Source organism: Pristiophorus japonicus, chromosome 21 (assembly GCF_044704955.1).
Source record: "Pristiophorus japonicus isolate sPriJap1 chromosome 21, sPriJap1.hap1, whole genome shotgun sequence".
Lineage (NCBI taxonomy): Eukaryota > Metazoa > Chordata > Chondrichthyes > Pristiophoridae > Pristiophorus > Pristiophorus japonicus.
The window spans coordinates 74,681,859-74,698,047 of record NC_091997.1 but is presented as its reverse complement, the minus strand read 5'-3'; the positions used below and the strand labels follow the sequence as shown (position 1 = coordinate 74,698,047).

At 47.2% G+C, this 16,189-nt stretch overlaps 1 protein-coding gene across 3 annotated transcripts in view; it reads left to right on the top strand.

Moving 5' to 3' along the window:
• The first annotated feature begins 758 nt into the window (after positions 1–758).
• The window catches only part of LOC139234114 (protein mono-ADP-ribosyltransferase PARP6-like), a 153,333-nt gene continuing 137,902 nt past the window's right edge, over positions 759–16,189 (top strand). For all 3 annotated transcript variants that reach the window (XM_070865069.1, XM_070865067.1, XM_070865068.1), the window contains exon 1: positions 759–976. The gene's annotated coding sequence lies outside the window, so the exon portion shown is untranslated. The remainder of the gene's footprint in view (positions 977–16,189) is intronic.

The following is a 16,189-nucleotide window of genomic DNA, read 5'->3' as shown; positions in this document are numbered from 1 at the left end:
CAGAAGAGCTATTTTCGATGATATAGCAGCTGTTAAAAAAACTGAGCGAGTGTAAAACAGAGTGTAACACTGAGTGAGTGTAAAATAGTGAGTGTAATAGAGTGAGTGTGAAACTGAGCGAGTGTACAACAGTGTGTAACACTGAGTGAGTGTAAAATAGTGAGTGTAATAGAGTGAGTGTGAAACTGAGCGAGTGTAAAACTGAGTGAGTGTAAAACAGTGTGTAACACTGAGTGAGTGTAAAACAGTGTGTAACACTGAGTGAGTGTAAAATAGTGAGTGTAATAGAGTGAGTGTGAAACTGAGCGAGTGTAAAACTGAGTGAGTGTAAAACAGTGTGTAACACTGAGTGAGTGTAAAACAGTGTGTAACACTGAGTGAGTGTAAAACAGTGTGTAACACTGAGTGAGTGTAAAATAGTGAGTGTAATAGAGTGAGTGTGAAACTGAGCGAGTGTGTAACACTGAGTGAGTGTAAAATAGTGAGTGTAATACAGAGTGAATGTGAAACTGAGCGAGTGTGTAACACTGAGTGAGTGTAAAATAGTGAGTGTAATACAGAGTGAATGTGAAACTGAGCGAGTGTAAAACTGAGTGCGCCACAATTAATGAAAGAGAGGAAGATGCACTCGGTGCACAATACCATGGAGAGAATAAAATCCCATCCCCTCCCTGCTGTCTCACTGGTGCCTTTATATGGCTCAGGTTTGGTAGGTCATTCAGCTGGAAGTCACGTGACGCGCTCAGCACAGAGCATGCCCGAAGCTGACAGTGCCACTGTGCAAGCTCAGAGTACAGCTAAATACAAGAGCCGGGAGAATTTTACAGAGCTCAAGATCCATCCCGATCCGTTTCTCGGGGCTTGCCTTTCCTTCCGTGCATCTCTCCTGCCACCGTGACACAAAGCCCGCGTACTGGGAGTAGGGAGGGGGGTGTGGGGGAACGAGGAAATAAGATCATCAAAAGCCTTGGCCACAGTGAGTACCTTTATTGTTACTTTTCACAGCAGTGTGAGCGCCTTTAATCAAACACTGTCAACAGGCACTGCTGTCGAACGGCATTAAACCCACCGACCAGACTGTTCCAAGTCAAATACTCCCCCACCTACTCCTTCCCTTTGTTTGCAATTTTATATCAGAAAATTCTGTGCCTGCATGCATTCAAACAATGTTTTTTTGTGTGTGTGTGCGCGTGCGTGCGTTGTTGGTAGTTTCTTTAATTTAACCAGACCAACCACCCTTAGTCAACCAGTCGCTTTGAGCTGTGAAGGGTGACATACTGTGCGCTTCCCCCCCGTCCCTCTCAATATTTGCACTCCCTTTCTTCCAACTGAGCAGCCACTGGGCCTGCCCTACTGCTGCTCGGACATGGAAAACAGAAGGGGGAAAAGTACACGGGCCTGGCAACAGAGCAGTCCGCTGCCTTTGCACTTAGTTTTATAAAATTAGCACTGAAACGGCACGGGTGCAAGTCACATTTTCCAAGCAAGCTTTAATAAGGGGAAGGTGGGAGAAAGAAGAGAGATTTGTGTGTTTCTGGATTGGGTCGTGCAGTGTATTGATTCTGTCGGCTGAGCAAGTCCTATTGTTGCAGCAACATCTTAGGACTTGTAATTATCTTCACAGCAAAAAAACGCACATCACTTGATTTTGTCGTTTTAGGCTTTCGGGGCCCAATGCTTCAATCCCGTGCAGTGGCTGTGTTATGCTAATGAAATCTAAGCGTATTGGTTTTAAAAAATCATTTTGTTTGAATGAATTATTAATTATGGTTTGAAAGCGAGGAGGCTGGTGATCGTTGGCACAGGTTTATGAATTCCGTGTGCGAGGTAAGGCAGTACAATTGTACCTGTGTGTCGTGTTTATGTGCACCCAGGATGTTCCCCCCCCTGTCAATGCACAGATTACAGAGCCACCACCATTGACTGTCGGGCCATCTAGCGTGTGGCAATCAATTGAGACCTGGCTATTGAAGGGTGCAAAGCCCGGGCAATTCCGCGCTATCTGAGCTTTTGTTTCTTGTTCATCAAGTTGGTCCTGTTTGAATTTCGTAGGCCTGGAGGTTTGAAAGGTGGGGGCTGTTATTAGTCCTGTTGTCCTCATTGGTGGATAGATCCTAAATCAGCAAATTGAGATAACCGGCAGATGAATGGGGACAAAATTCAAACCTCCTACAAGGCCCCACACCGCAGTGTCAGCCCTGGCTCAGTGGGTAGCACCCTCGCCTCTGTCGTCAGAAGGTTGTGGGTTCAAGTCCCACTCCAGGGGCTTGAGCGCATAAATCTAGGCTGACACTCCCAGTGCAGTGCTGAGGGGGTGCCGCACTGTCGGAGGTGCCGTCTTTCGGATGAGACGTGAAACCGAGGCCCCGTCTGCTCTCCCAGCTGGACGTAAAAGATCCCACGGCACTATTTCGATGAAGAGCAGGGGAGTTATTCCTGGGGGCCAATATTTATTCCTCAAATCAACGTAACAAAAAAAACAGATTATCTGGTCGTTATCACATTGCTGTTTGTGGGAGCTTGCTGTGTGGGCAAATTGGCTGCCGCGTTTCCTACATTACAACAGTGACTACACTCCAAAAGTACTTCCTAGGCTGTAAAGTGCTTTGAGACGTCATGAAAGGTGTTATATAAATCCAGATCTTTCTTCCATGTGGCACACAAAGACTCGAGCTTGGACAACCCTGATTTAATGCAAATAAAAATTTGTCACATGGTTGAACTATTTGCGAAGAGGATTGTTGGTTGTGCCCTCATCGGGGGGGGGGGGGACGATTCCTCAGCTGGTGCTTCTTGGCAAAGAAGTTGCTACGAGTAAAGAGTGGTGGGATATTCGGAGGAAGGGTTAATCCTCTATTTATTATGGCTCTGAGCATTCCCACCCTCTTCTCAAAACAAGAGCAAAATTACACGTCAATAGTAAAACAAAATGGGCAATTGAACTTGCTGTGGCTTTGTTAAAGGTCATTATCGAAGGACTCGCACACCCAACGACTCACTTCAACAGGTGAGTATTTAACTCCAGGTCAGACCTGGCGTTGTTAGGCGTACTGTTATGTTTTCGGTGCTGAGCTTACGGCCCACATCTCGCCGTAGGCAACTAGGCCCATACAGTAGAGCCTGATCTCCAGTCGTCTTGGACCCCCTTGCCACTGGACCAAGACCTTTCTAAGCTAAGCCCGTGTGGTAGCCGGTGTGCAATGACCACCCCATGTATAAAAGAACTCGCACACAGGCCTCCATGATGATGTTTTCGGAACAACCTCACAAACACACCGGCTTCAAAATGGCTGATAACTTCAGGAAGCCAGTCAGGTGACTGCTTCTTGCTTGTTGCAAGCAGCAATGGCTGCAATGCCACAGTAGTCCACTGGGTGGAGCTATATATATATATATATATATTAGTATAGGAGATTTTGACCACAGACTTGAGTGTAGAGACCATTGCCTGACTTACCGTGGTGCTGGTGGAGGAGAAGAGAGGATGGACCCAGAGTGTAGAGGCCATTGGAAATTTGCGGGAGGCTCAGGGTGAGTGAGGGGGTTGTGAATGAGTTCGCCATCGGTTCCCTGTTGTCATCATAGGCAGTCCCTCGTATTGAGGATGACTTGTTTCCACACAGAAAAGGGATGAGTTCACAGGTGTTTCAATGAAGGACCTAATATTCCAGATCCTGAACTACATCCTGAAGGGTGGAATATGCCTGTGCGTGGATTTTTTTTTTTTTAAGTGTGTTGGCCGTTGCACACCAGCCAACACACGGGCTTGACAGAGCTAGGTCTTGGTCCAGTGGCAAGGGTTAACCAGGATGACTGGAGACCAGCTCTGCTGCACGGACCTAGTGCGCACACATATCAGTGTTGGCTGGCCCATGCTGCCCCTGGGCCCTCGCCTCTTCTGGGCCCCGAACCCATGCCTCTCCTGGGCCCCGGTCAAGTCGCTCCACCATCATTCGCCGCTCCTGCGCCAACAGCACTAGCAATTCCCCCTCTTCCCCCACCCCCCCATCGGTTCCCTGTACAACTCCAGGGACAATCAGCCATTCACACCAGTGGTGAAGCACATCACTGCCCCCAGCTTTCTCTGCCACAGAAATCTATTTATCAGGAAGCAGGCAACTTGCCTCTATTAAGGAGATAACTGAAGCTCTGAACGATAAGGGAGTCCAGGGTTATGGGGAGCGGGCAGGGAAGTGGAGCTGAGTCCAAGATCAGATCAAGCATGATCTCACTGAATGGTGGAGCAGGTTCGAGGGGGCCAAATGGTCGACTCCTGCTCCTATTTCTTATGTTCTTACGTTACCAAAACCAAGTCTGACCTGGAGTTAAATACTCACCCGTTGAATTGCCTCCTTGACTGTGCGAGTCCTTTGCTAATGACGTTTAACAAGGCCGTAACCAGTTTAATAGGCCTTTTTATCCAACTATTGACATGCCTTCTGCTCTTATTTTTGAGGCGGGGCGGGAATGTTCGGGTCAGCGCTAAATATGGAGGAATAATCCGTCAACCCTTTCTCCCTCTATCCCGCCACTCTGCACTCATGTCTACTTCTTAGCGAAGTATCACAAGCAGAGGAACAGTGTTAAATTCTTCTTTACATTAAATCGGGGTTCTGGACTTTATGGGCCACCATAGGTGTGTAAACATTGAGCCTTTGGTGGCCTCATTTTAATTTGAAATCCATGGTCCCATTAATTGGTGTAAATTTCAAGCCGCTGACCCCAATAGACCATGGTGTTCTCGCACTCCTCGGCATACATCATTGGTGGAACCAACAGTAGATCAGCCGGTGCTCATGGGAAGGCAGGTATATGGGCATCTCGTTGCCCTTGTTCTTCCAGTTTTTGGGAGCCATTATTTTTTTAAATGTATTCACAGCCACGGAACAGTTATTTGCCACTCCTCGGGTTGTTGTAACAATCAGACAACTGACTCTTAATTTCCTACACAATGAAAGAATGACAGATTGCCAGGTCATGGAGCCATTCGGCCCATCGAATCCATGCCACCTCTCTGTAGAGCAATGCAGTCAGTCCCATTACCCCGCTCTGTCCCCCTAGCCCTTGCAAGTTTATTTCCCTCAAGTGCCGATCCAATTTCCGATTGAAATCATTAATCATCTCCGCTTTCACCACCCTTGTCGGCAGAAAGTTCCAGGTCATTACCACTCGTTGTGTAAAAAAAAAAAAAGTACTTCCTCACATTCCCCCCCTGCCCAAAACCTTAAATCTGTGTCACCTAGTCCTTGTACCATCAGCTAAACGGAACAGCCTTTCTCTGTCTACCTCATCCAAACCCGTCATAATCTTGAACAACTCTATCAAATCTCCCCTCAACCTCCATTGCTCCAAGGAGAACCCCAGCTTCTCCAACCTAAGCTTGTCACTAAAATCCCTCATCCCTGGAACCATTCTGCCGGATCTCCTCTGCACCCTCTCAAAGGACCTTCACCTCCTTCTTAAAGTGTGGTGGCCAGAAGGTGAAGCAACTGTGAATTTGTTTCATTGAGTTGGGCAGTGGTAGTTGCATTTTAGTGTGTTTTGTTGACGTGCAGCAGAGCAGGTCTCCAGTCGTCTTGATCAACCCTTGCCACTGGACCAAGGCCTAGCTCTGTCAAGCCCGTGTGGTGGCTGGTGAGCAACGGCCACCACACGTTAAAAAAAATCCACGCACAGGCATCTTCCACCCTTCAACATGTAGTTTGGGATCTGGAATATTAGGTCCTTCATTGAAACACCTGTGAACTCAAATCTTTTTGGCGTGGAAGCAAGTCATAGGGACTGCCTATGATGATGTGCTGATTACCAGTGAGTTCCACCCCGAAGTGCTTCTCTGATTGAAGGAGAAGCACTGGTGGTTAGCCACACAGCCAACTGCAAAGCCCCAGGGAATGCAGATTGTATTCGTGATGAACCCAGATGGATCTGCACCAATGTGAATGGTCTTTGGTGCTGTAGCATCTCCATGCTTTCCGAGGCCATGCCTATTGCCAGTTGTGCGAGGCCAGGTGTTGGCACGGTGCAATCCCAGACAACCAATGATGGCCAATGCCACCTGAGCGACTCCACATCAGAACGTAAGAAATAGGAGCAGGAGTTGGCCATTCGGCCCTTTGAGCCTGCTCTAGCATTCAATAAGATCATGGCTGTCTGATCTTACGCTCAATTCCACTTCTCTGCCCGCTCCCCATAACCTTCCGCTCCCCATAACCTTCCGCTCCCCATAACCTTTCACTCCCATATCCATCAAAAATCTATCCATCATCACCTTAAATATATTCAATGACCCAGCCTCCACAGCTCTCTGGGGTAGAGAATTCCAAAGATTCACGACCTTCTGAGAGAAGAAATTCCTCCTCATCTCCGTTTTAAATGGGTGGCCCCTTATTCTGAAACTATGCCCCCTAGTTCTAGATTCCCTCACGAGGCGAAACATTCTCTCTGCATCTACCCTGTCAAGCCCCCTCAGAATCTTATATGTTTCAATAAGATCACCTCTCATTCTTCTAAACTCCAATGAGTATAGGCCCAAACTGGTCAACCTTTCCTCATAAGACAACCCCTTCATCCCAGGAATCAACCTCGTGAACCTTCTGTGAGCTGCCTCCAATGCGTGCACGCGTGTCACTGTTGGTGGGTATGTCCGTTGAGTTTTCAGGGCGTTTATAAAGGTTTAAGAATCCTTGCCTCATGATTACCCAAGCAGGGTTGATTGTAACTGTATCAAAAGCAGATTTCACAAAAGATGCTCCCGCTGTGCTGATAAGCTGCACACCCAAGGCTGCCACTGTAGATGTCACTGGCATTATTGTGTGTTCAGTAGCTGTTTGCAGTGCTCCAATATTGGGGAATGGGGTTGTCTCCCCCATTTAAAAAAAAAATGAAATGTCCTTGCATCACTTCCTGATGGTATTTACCAGCGCTCGCACAGCCTTCACAAACTGACTTCACATTGAGCTATTTTTAGCCAAAATTTCAGATTCCACAGCTCGACTTTCAGACTCTTCTAAATTTATGAGGATTTAGTGGCTTGCCCACTGCTTCGTAAGTGTGAAAAGGTCACTGTTGTCAGTTAGTCTTGATTTTATGACACTCTGTCATTATTGCCAAGCAACGCACACTTCTCATAGTCGGCATTTAGGGATGCTGTGAGATAGTTTCTCACAATGGTCCAAAAACATACTTTTCACCCCTCCTCGCTACAATTCTGGCCTCTTCCACATTCACAATTTCCAGCGTTCCACCACGGGTGGCCGTGCCTTCAGCTGCCTGGGCCCTAATCCCTGGATTTCCCTTCCTAAACCTCGCCGCCTCTCTATGTTCTTTTAAGACGCTCCTTAAAACCTACCTCCACATGTCCCAATATCTCCTTATGTGGTTCAGTGGCAAATTTTGTTTGTTGAATCTCCTGTGAAGCATCTTGGGAATGTTTACTATGCTAAAGGTGCTATATAAGTTGTGTTGTTGTTGAATGAAATGGGATGAAGGTTCTGATGAGGAGGTGGGTAGGAGGGGTTGATCTAACAAACAAGAATGGGTATATCTTACAAGACTCTGATGGATAGAGACTGCCAGATATATTTAATTTTACATGGTAGATCTTCAAGCAAATGAGACTCGAGCACTTGCTTGAAGAGCAGATGCTGGAAAGCTTCAACAAACCATCAACAACTTAATTTATATAGTGCTGTTAACATAAAGAATGTCCTAAGGCGCTTCACAGAACATGGACAAAATGCCAGCGAAGGAGAAATTACGATGGGTGACCAAAAGCATAGAAATATAGATTCATGGAATGGTTACAGCACGGGAGGAGGCCATTCGGCCCTTTGAGCCCGTGCCGGCTCTCTGCAAGAGCACCTCAGCCAGTCTCACTTCCCCCCCCCCCCCCCCCCCTTTCCCCGTAGCCCGACAATTTATTTTCCTTCAGGTACTTATCCAATTCCCTTTTGAAAACCACGATTGAGTCTGCCTCCATCACCCTCTCAGGCGTATTCCAGATCCTAACCGCGCGCTGCGTAAAAAGGTTTTTCCTCATGTAGCCTTCGGTTCTTCTGCCAATCGCCTTAAATCTGTGTCCTCTGGTTCTCGACCCTTCCGCCAATGGGAACAGTCTCTCTCTATCTACTCTGTCCAGACCCCTCATGATTTTGAACACCTCGATCAAATCTCCTCTCAAACTTCTCTGCTCTAAGGAGAGCAACTCCAGCTTCTCCAGTCTATCCACGTAACTGAAGTCCCTCACTATCACTAAGGAGGTGGTACTCAGTAAGATAATGGGACTAAAGGCAGATAAGTCCCCTGAACGTGATGGGTTGCATCTTAGGGTCTTAAAAGAAGTAGCAGCAGTGGATGCATTGGTTATAATTTACCAAAATTCCCTGGATTCTGGGGAGGTCCCAGCAGATTGAAAAATTGCAAATGTAATGCCCCTATTTTTAAAAAAAAAAGGAGGCAGACAAAAAGCAGGAAACTATAGACCAGTTAACCTAACATCTGTGGTTGGGAAAATGTTGGAGTCCATTATTTAAGAAGCAATAGCAGGACATTTGGAAAATAAAAATTTGATCAAGCAGAGTCAGCATGGATTTATGAATGGGAAGTCATGTTTGACAAATTTGCTGGAGTTCTTTGAGGATGTAACGAACAGGGTGGATAAAGGGGAACCAGTGGATGTGGTGCATTTGGACTTCCAGAAGGCATTTGACAAGGTGCCACATAAAAGGTTACTGCACAAGATAAAAGTTCACAGGGTTGAGGTAATACATTAGCCTGGATAGAGGATTGGCTAACTAACAGAGAACAGAGAGTTGAGATAAATGGTTCATTCTCTGGTTGGCAACCAGTAATTGGTGGGGTACCGCAGGGATCAGTGCTGGGATCTCAACTATTTACAATCTATATTAATGACTTGGAAGAAGGGACTAAGTGTAACGTAGCCAAGTTTGCTGACGATACAAAGATGGGAGGAAAAGCAATGTGTGAGGAAGATACAAAAAATCTGCAAAAGGACATAGACAGGCTAAGTGAGTGGGCATTTGGCAGATGGAGTATAATGTTGGAAGTGAGGTCATGCACTTTAGCAGAAAAAAATCAAAGAGCAAGTTATTACTTAAATGGAGAAAGATTACAAAGTGCTGCAGTATGGCGGGATCTAGGGGTACTTGTGCATGAAACACAAAAGGATAGTATGCAGGTACACAAGTGATCAGGAAGGCCAATGGTATCTTGGCCTTTATTGCAAAGGGGATGGAGTATAAAAGCAGGGAAGTCTTGCTACATCTATATAAGGTATTGGTGAGGCCACACCTGGAATACTGTGTGCAGTTTTGGTTTCCATATTTACAAAAGGATATACTTGCTTTGGAGGCAGTTCAAAGAAGATTCACTAGGTTGATTCTGGGGATAAAGGGATTGACTTATGAGGAAAGGTTGAGTAGGTTGGGCCTCTACTCATTGGAATGCAGAAGAATGAGAGGTGATCTTATCGAAATGTATAAGATTATGAGGGGGCTTGACAAGGTGGATGCAGAGAGGATGCTTGCACTGATGGGGGAGACTAGAACTAGGGGGCATGATCTTAGAATAAGGGGCCGCCCATTTAAAACAGAGATGAGGAGAAATTTCTTCTCTGAGGGTTGTCAATCTGTGGAATTCGCTGCTTCAAAGAGCTGTGGAAGCTGGGACATTGAATAAATTTATGACAGAAATGGACAATTTCTTAAACGATAAGGGGATAAGGAGTTATGGGGAGTGGGCAGGGAAGTGGAGCTGAGTCCATGATCAGATCAGCCATGATCTTATTGAATGGCGGAGCAGGCTCGAGGGGCTGTATGGCCTACTCCTTTTCCTATTTCTTATGTTCTTATCCCTGAAACCATTATTGTAAATCTTTTCTGCACCCTCTCTAAGGGCTTCACATCCTTCCTAAAGTGTGGCACCCAGAATTGGACCCAATACACAACTGAAGCCAAACCAGTGTTTTATACAGGCTCATCATAACTTCCTTGCTTTTGTACTCTGTGCCTCTATTTATGAAGCACAGGATCCCATATACGTTTTTAACTGCTTCCTCAGCCCACCCTCCCACCTTCAAAGCTATATTGAAGACACCACAGAATGTAATCACATTAAAGGAGTGGTTCTTGACTATAACATTTTCAGATAGCTCATGATCTTTGATATAATGTTTGCGGGTTCCTCTCAGGGAGAAAGTATATGTCTTCCTTTGCTGAAACATGCTTCCCTCTTCAGCTTCCAAAGGCAGTCTTCCGAAGGGGATCAACTCCAATAATGGCTAATTGAACGAGCAAATGATGACATTAATAGCATTTCGATGTAGCATTCAGCTAAAAGGTAAAAGGAATTCAGACAGCAGCTGATATTTTTGTGGGACTGCAACATGCTGTATTGATGCAGTGAAGCTGCTTATGTACTGCCATCCCCACATTTAATTGTAACAAGCTCTTTCAAATGATTCATTCCTTCTCCTCGACTGCTCTTTATATCACAAGACCATGATACAAGGAGAAGGTTAGCCCGTGACACTGAAAGGATAGGACACGTTACGCACACAAACATTATTTCATGCTTTGAATGCTTCTAATGCAAATAAGATAGACATTTTGGTCCTTTCAATATTCTGATTTCCTCAAGTACTTCATTGGCTGTAAAGCGCTTTGAGACGTCTGATGGTCATGACAGGCACTGTAGAAATGAGAGTCTTTTCTTATGCTTTCTTAAGTCGGAATTCATGCAGAGGGGCAGTTCCTTGGATATATTCAAGAGAGAGTTAGATATGGCCCTTACGGCTAAGAGGATCAATGGGTATGGAGAGAAAGCAGGAAAGGGGTACTGAGGGAGTGATCAGCCATGATCTTATTGAATGGCGGTGCAGGCTCGAAGGGCCGAATGGCCTGCTCCTGCACCTAGTTTCTATGTTTCCCCTCCGTTGGCTGCATGCCCATTGTGATAGAGGACCTTATTTGAGAACAATGCAAGGTGTGGGAGAAGGCAGCTTTCATTTTTTTCTACCACCTCCCATTTCCCTAACCTCCATCGCATTGATGGACAAGGGAATTAGACACATGGGAACACCATCAACTTGCCCTCCAGCTCTCACAACCATCCTGACAAATGTCACTGTTCCTTCATTGGCACTGGGTCAAAACCCTGGGCATCCCGACCTCACAGCTTCCCCACAACGATTGCAGCGGTTCATTGGGAACATGCTGGAGGAAGGTTTGTGCTGGGGGTCCTTCCAAGTTTAAATGAAATGGCCTTCCAGTAAATGTTAAAGTAAAAAAGACTTGCATTTATATAGCTCCTTTTAATACCACCGGACGTCTCAAAGCGCTTTACAGCCAACGAAGTACTTTTGATGTGTCGTCACTGTTGTAATGCACACAGCAAGCTCCAACAAACAGCAATGTGATAATGGCCAGATAATCTGTTTTTGTTATATTGATTGAGGGATAAATATTGGCCCAGGACAGTGGGGAGAACTCTCCTGCCCTTCTTTAAAATAGTGCCATGGGATCTTTTACGCCCACCTGAGAGGGCAGTCAGGGCCTCAGTTGAACATCTCATCTGAAAGATGGCACCTCCGACAGTGCGGCACTCCCCTGGGAGTGTCAGTCTAGATTTATATGCTCAAGTTCCGGGAGTGGGACTCGAACCCACAACTTTCTGACTCAGAGGCGAGGATGCTGCCCACTGAGCTACAGCTGACTCAGTGTTGCTGGTCTGGTCATCCACATTGCTGCTCCAATGGAGCTGGAATCTCTTCACTCTTGGCCTCAATGTCTCCCTCTTCTTGGCTTTCCTGACCATTCTCTTTGCACCTGCCCAACAGTGACCGCTCTCCTGAAAGCATACAACACACTATCAGGGCTGTACAGTGGAGCACCCTGGACATCTCCAGACAGCACAATCATTGTTTCTGCATGTTTCGTGTATCTGCATGGAGACATGTGCCCCATTATATTTTCTTTCCGTTGCATGATTTGGAGTCTACACTGGTCTTGTCTGCCATATGGGGCATCACTGGTCATTCATAATCCATCCTTCTAGGGTGAAAATGGCTTGAAATAATGCTGGAACTGTTCACCAATGTAGAATAAATGTGTTATGGCACTCTGAGGTACCTGGCATCTACCAGCATGATGGTCACATACTACCTGGATGTTGATGGAATGGAAGCTTGACCTAATCATATGTCACAGCATTGGTAAACCGAGCTGGAATGGACATATGGGGGTTCTATCATTGAGGCCCTGTAATAATAATAATAATAAACTTTTATTTATATAGTGCCTTTAACGTAGTAAAACGTTCCAAGGCGCTTCACAACAGTGTTATAGACAAATAGATAAATTTGACACCAAGTCATAGAAGAAATTAAGGCAGATGATCAAAAGCTTGTTGAAAAGAGGTAGGTTTTAATGAGCGTCTTAAAGGAGGAAAGGGAGGTAGAGAGGCGGAGAGGTTTAGGGAGGGAGTTCTAGAGCTTGGGGCCCAGGCAGCTGAAGGCACGTCCACTGATGGTTGAGCGACTATAATGAGGGATGTTCAAGAAGACAGAATTTGTGGAGCGTGCAGACATCTTGTGGGATTGTCAGGCTGAAAAAGATGACAGAGATAGGGAGGGGCAAACACTCTGAGGAAGTGATGAGCCTCTGATGTTGTTGGCCATTGCCCTCGGGGTAAAGAGATGAAGTCCTTCAGACTGACAGTACATCAGGGAGGCTGTGTCGGCAGTGGCACAGTGTAGATTGGCTGATGTGACGGAGAGCACACAAGGCAGCTTCAAAGGACCCACTGGAATTCCGTTTCAGGGCAGTGGCGACTCTCACCACCACAGATGGTGCTTGCCCAATCTTGGAAGAGGTTTTGATGTCTTACCACAGGAAGGTGGCGCAGTTCTGAGACCGCCTCGCCGGTAAGCTTTGAGGCACAGAGCTATGGACACGTCCAAGTAACTATGGCATTAGCACAAAAGTGAAATACTGCGGATGCTGGAATCTGAAATAAAAACAGAAAATACTGAAAATACTCAGCCGGTCAGAGCAGCATCTGTGGCGAGAGAAACAGAGTTAACGTTTCAGGTCGGTGACCCTTCATCGGAACTCTGAACTTCCGGTTTAGCGCTCCGAGTGGGGAGTGGGGTGCGAAATCCAGCGCTACCACTTCCCTTGGAGCACGAAAGGGAGCGAGGGGGTCGGTAACGGCAGAGCGCTGAGCAACGTTCTGTGCAGTGCTGCCGGTTTTTACAGGCTCCTTCCCGCCCTCAAAGGGAAGGGCCAATGCTGCTGTCATTGGTGACTAAGGGCTAGACTTTCCCGAGAGCCCCTCAACGCCCGATTGCCCGCTCAGAAAAACCTCTGGTCAGTAACGCTGGCGAGAATTGACACTTTTATGTTAAAACTAATCGCCCGGCGAGAAAATGGGCCTAGCACCTTTTATTCTCGGCGCATTTCTCACCGGTTAAGGGGAAACAAAGTAAAACGGGCGTTTAAAAAAAAATGTAGGCCGAGGCTGTGGTTGGGCCTAGGGAGAGGGGGAAAACTTAAAAAAAAATTTTCAATAAAAAAAGATAAAAACATAAAAAGCATTCCCAAGACACTTTCACACCTAATCGCCATTTAAAAATGTTTAAAAAATAAAGAGAACCTTTAACTTACCTTTCCTGGCAGGGTACTCACCTACCGCCCTGTTTAAGCAGCTTTCACAGGGCGGTTACTTTGGCGATCTGGACGGGCTTCTGTTGAGGCCAAACTTACGCCCTGGTGATTTTCTCGGCCGTTGCACATCGGCGGTATGGTCCCGGCGGGCGTTTTCAGATTTGGGCGACACCACTGGAAAAAAACGAAGGGGGAAACTTTCACCGGGCGTAAAAACAGCTGTACCGCCGAGAAAATCGCCACGAACCCGCCGAAAATGACAGGAAAGTCTAGATCTATGGCTGTGTATGGTTGTCGATGGCACCTACGCTACGTGTAAAACAGCCCCAAGCACTCGAAGAGAGTGCAGGGCCTGAAGAAAAATCTTGATACACCACACTGGGGACAGAATAGAATTTTGCCCGACCTGACCATTGTCGCCTTTAATTAGCGCTCCCCAAGTGGCCGGCCGAGGTTACAACGCCTCCTGCAGCTGCCGTTGTTGATGCCCGGCGATGTTGCAGGGGGCGGGAGCGAATATCGCAAACATAGAAATTTACAGCGCGGAAGGAAGCCATTCCAGCCCATCGTGTCCGCGCCGGCCGACAAAGAGCCGCACGGCCCTCGGTCAGCAACCCTGAAGGTTACATGTAAAACAATGAACAATGGTGGACAGGTAAAGAGCACCCAGCCCAACCAGTCCGCCCCACACAACTGCGACACCCCTTACACTAAAACATTCGACACTCCACCCCAACCGGAACCATGTGATCTCCTGGGTTGAGGCAAAAAAACCCAGGCCAATTAGGGGGGGGAAAAAAAAATCTGGAAAATTTCCTCTCCGACCCATCCAGGCAATCGAAACAAGTCCAGGAGTTCACCTTGGCCGTATTCGATTCCCTGCAGTATTTATCATTGTATCTGCGTCAGCCAACAAGAGGTTATCCAGTCTAATCCCACTTACCAGCTCTAGGTCCGCACGCTTCAATTGCCCATTCAGGGCAATAACGGAGTGCTGCGCACCAGATGACGTCACTATCTCCGGGGTGCAGAAGATCGAGGCGTTAAGTTATAACACCAGCGGTAACCCCCTATGGAAGTTCCAGGTGTCGGTGATTTCTCCACGCCCGGTCAGTAAGCCCATAGCGCCATGTTACCGTCCCCCCCCACCCCCCCCCCCCCCACCCAGAGACGTTAACGGGAGCCGCAAAAGAGGCTAATTTCTCCCCTCAATAGTCTACCTTTAAGTTACCAACGTGCTAACAAAAAGTTAGCAGTGCCGGTAGAACTTACAGGAAGGGAAGAGGGGATGATAGGAGGAGAAGAACACAGTGCAACAACTCGCCAAAGCTTCTTCGGCAGCACCTCACAAACCCGCGACCTCTACCACCTAGAAGGACAAGGGCAGCAGGCCACCACCACCTCCACGTTCCCCTCCAAGTCACACACCATCCTGACTTGGGAATATATCGCTGTTCCTTCAGCGTCGCTGGGTCAAAATCCTGGAACTCCCTCCCTAACAGCACTGTGGGAGCACCTTCACCACACGGACTGCAGCGGTTCAAGAAGGCGGCTCACCACCACCTTCTCAAGGAGCAATTGGGGATGGGCAATAAATGCTGGCCTTGCCACATCCCATGAAGGAATCCAAAAAAATAGGGGTGAACTACAAAGTAATCATTTTTGAGTGTCAAATTCTGCCAGTTTGAGCATCCATAATTTTCTTCACCTTCCTTTGATTCCAGCTTGCCGACTTACACCGCTTTGCTCTGCTGTTGTGGCCACTTGCTGTTCATTGCTTAATTGTGGCAGTGTTTCATAACTCAACTCTATGGAAGTAGATAAGCATTTAAGTGTGTAACATCATGACATCTGTATATGTGCCAACTTCAACAACAGGCAGAGGTTCCAACAACCATCGTTTTGTCTCCTATGGAGACCAGCATGAAGAAATTTGCAATTCTAAACGTACATTAGTACACGAGGGGCAATCCAATGTCATAAGTAGCGTGCAGGTAAAATGATCACATGCACACACTGTGGGTTGCCAAAATGTGTTTAACAGGAACTTGGAAAACATATGGGGTTGGATTTTCGGTCTTCAGCCGCCTCTGTTAGCACCCCGGAAGGGCGGCAATGGCGGCAGCAAGCGCTTCCGGGCACACGGCCAGCTTCCAGCGCCCCGCCCGGACATTTGGTGCTGGTTTGGAGGGGGCACGGAGCATTACCGCCTGGGAGTGGCCAGCCGGTGTGCAATGTCCCTGGCTGTGACACCGGATCGATTTTTGGCTATCGCTCAACCCATAGCACTCCGTAGTGGCCCCCCCCCCCCCGGTGGGAATGCTAGCGTGCTACAGCGGCCGCAGTGGGGTAAGTGTGTCTGTTTATTTTTTTGCGCTTTATGTTGTGGTGGAGTAAGTTATGTATTGGGAATGTTTTTGGTGGGTTTTCTTCAATCTAAGCCTCACTTGGGGCACTCCGAGGCCAGCTATTGAGCGCGAGATTTTCCCATGGCTCAGCCGGCCTAG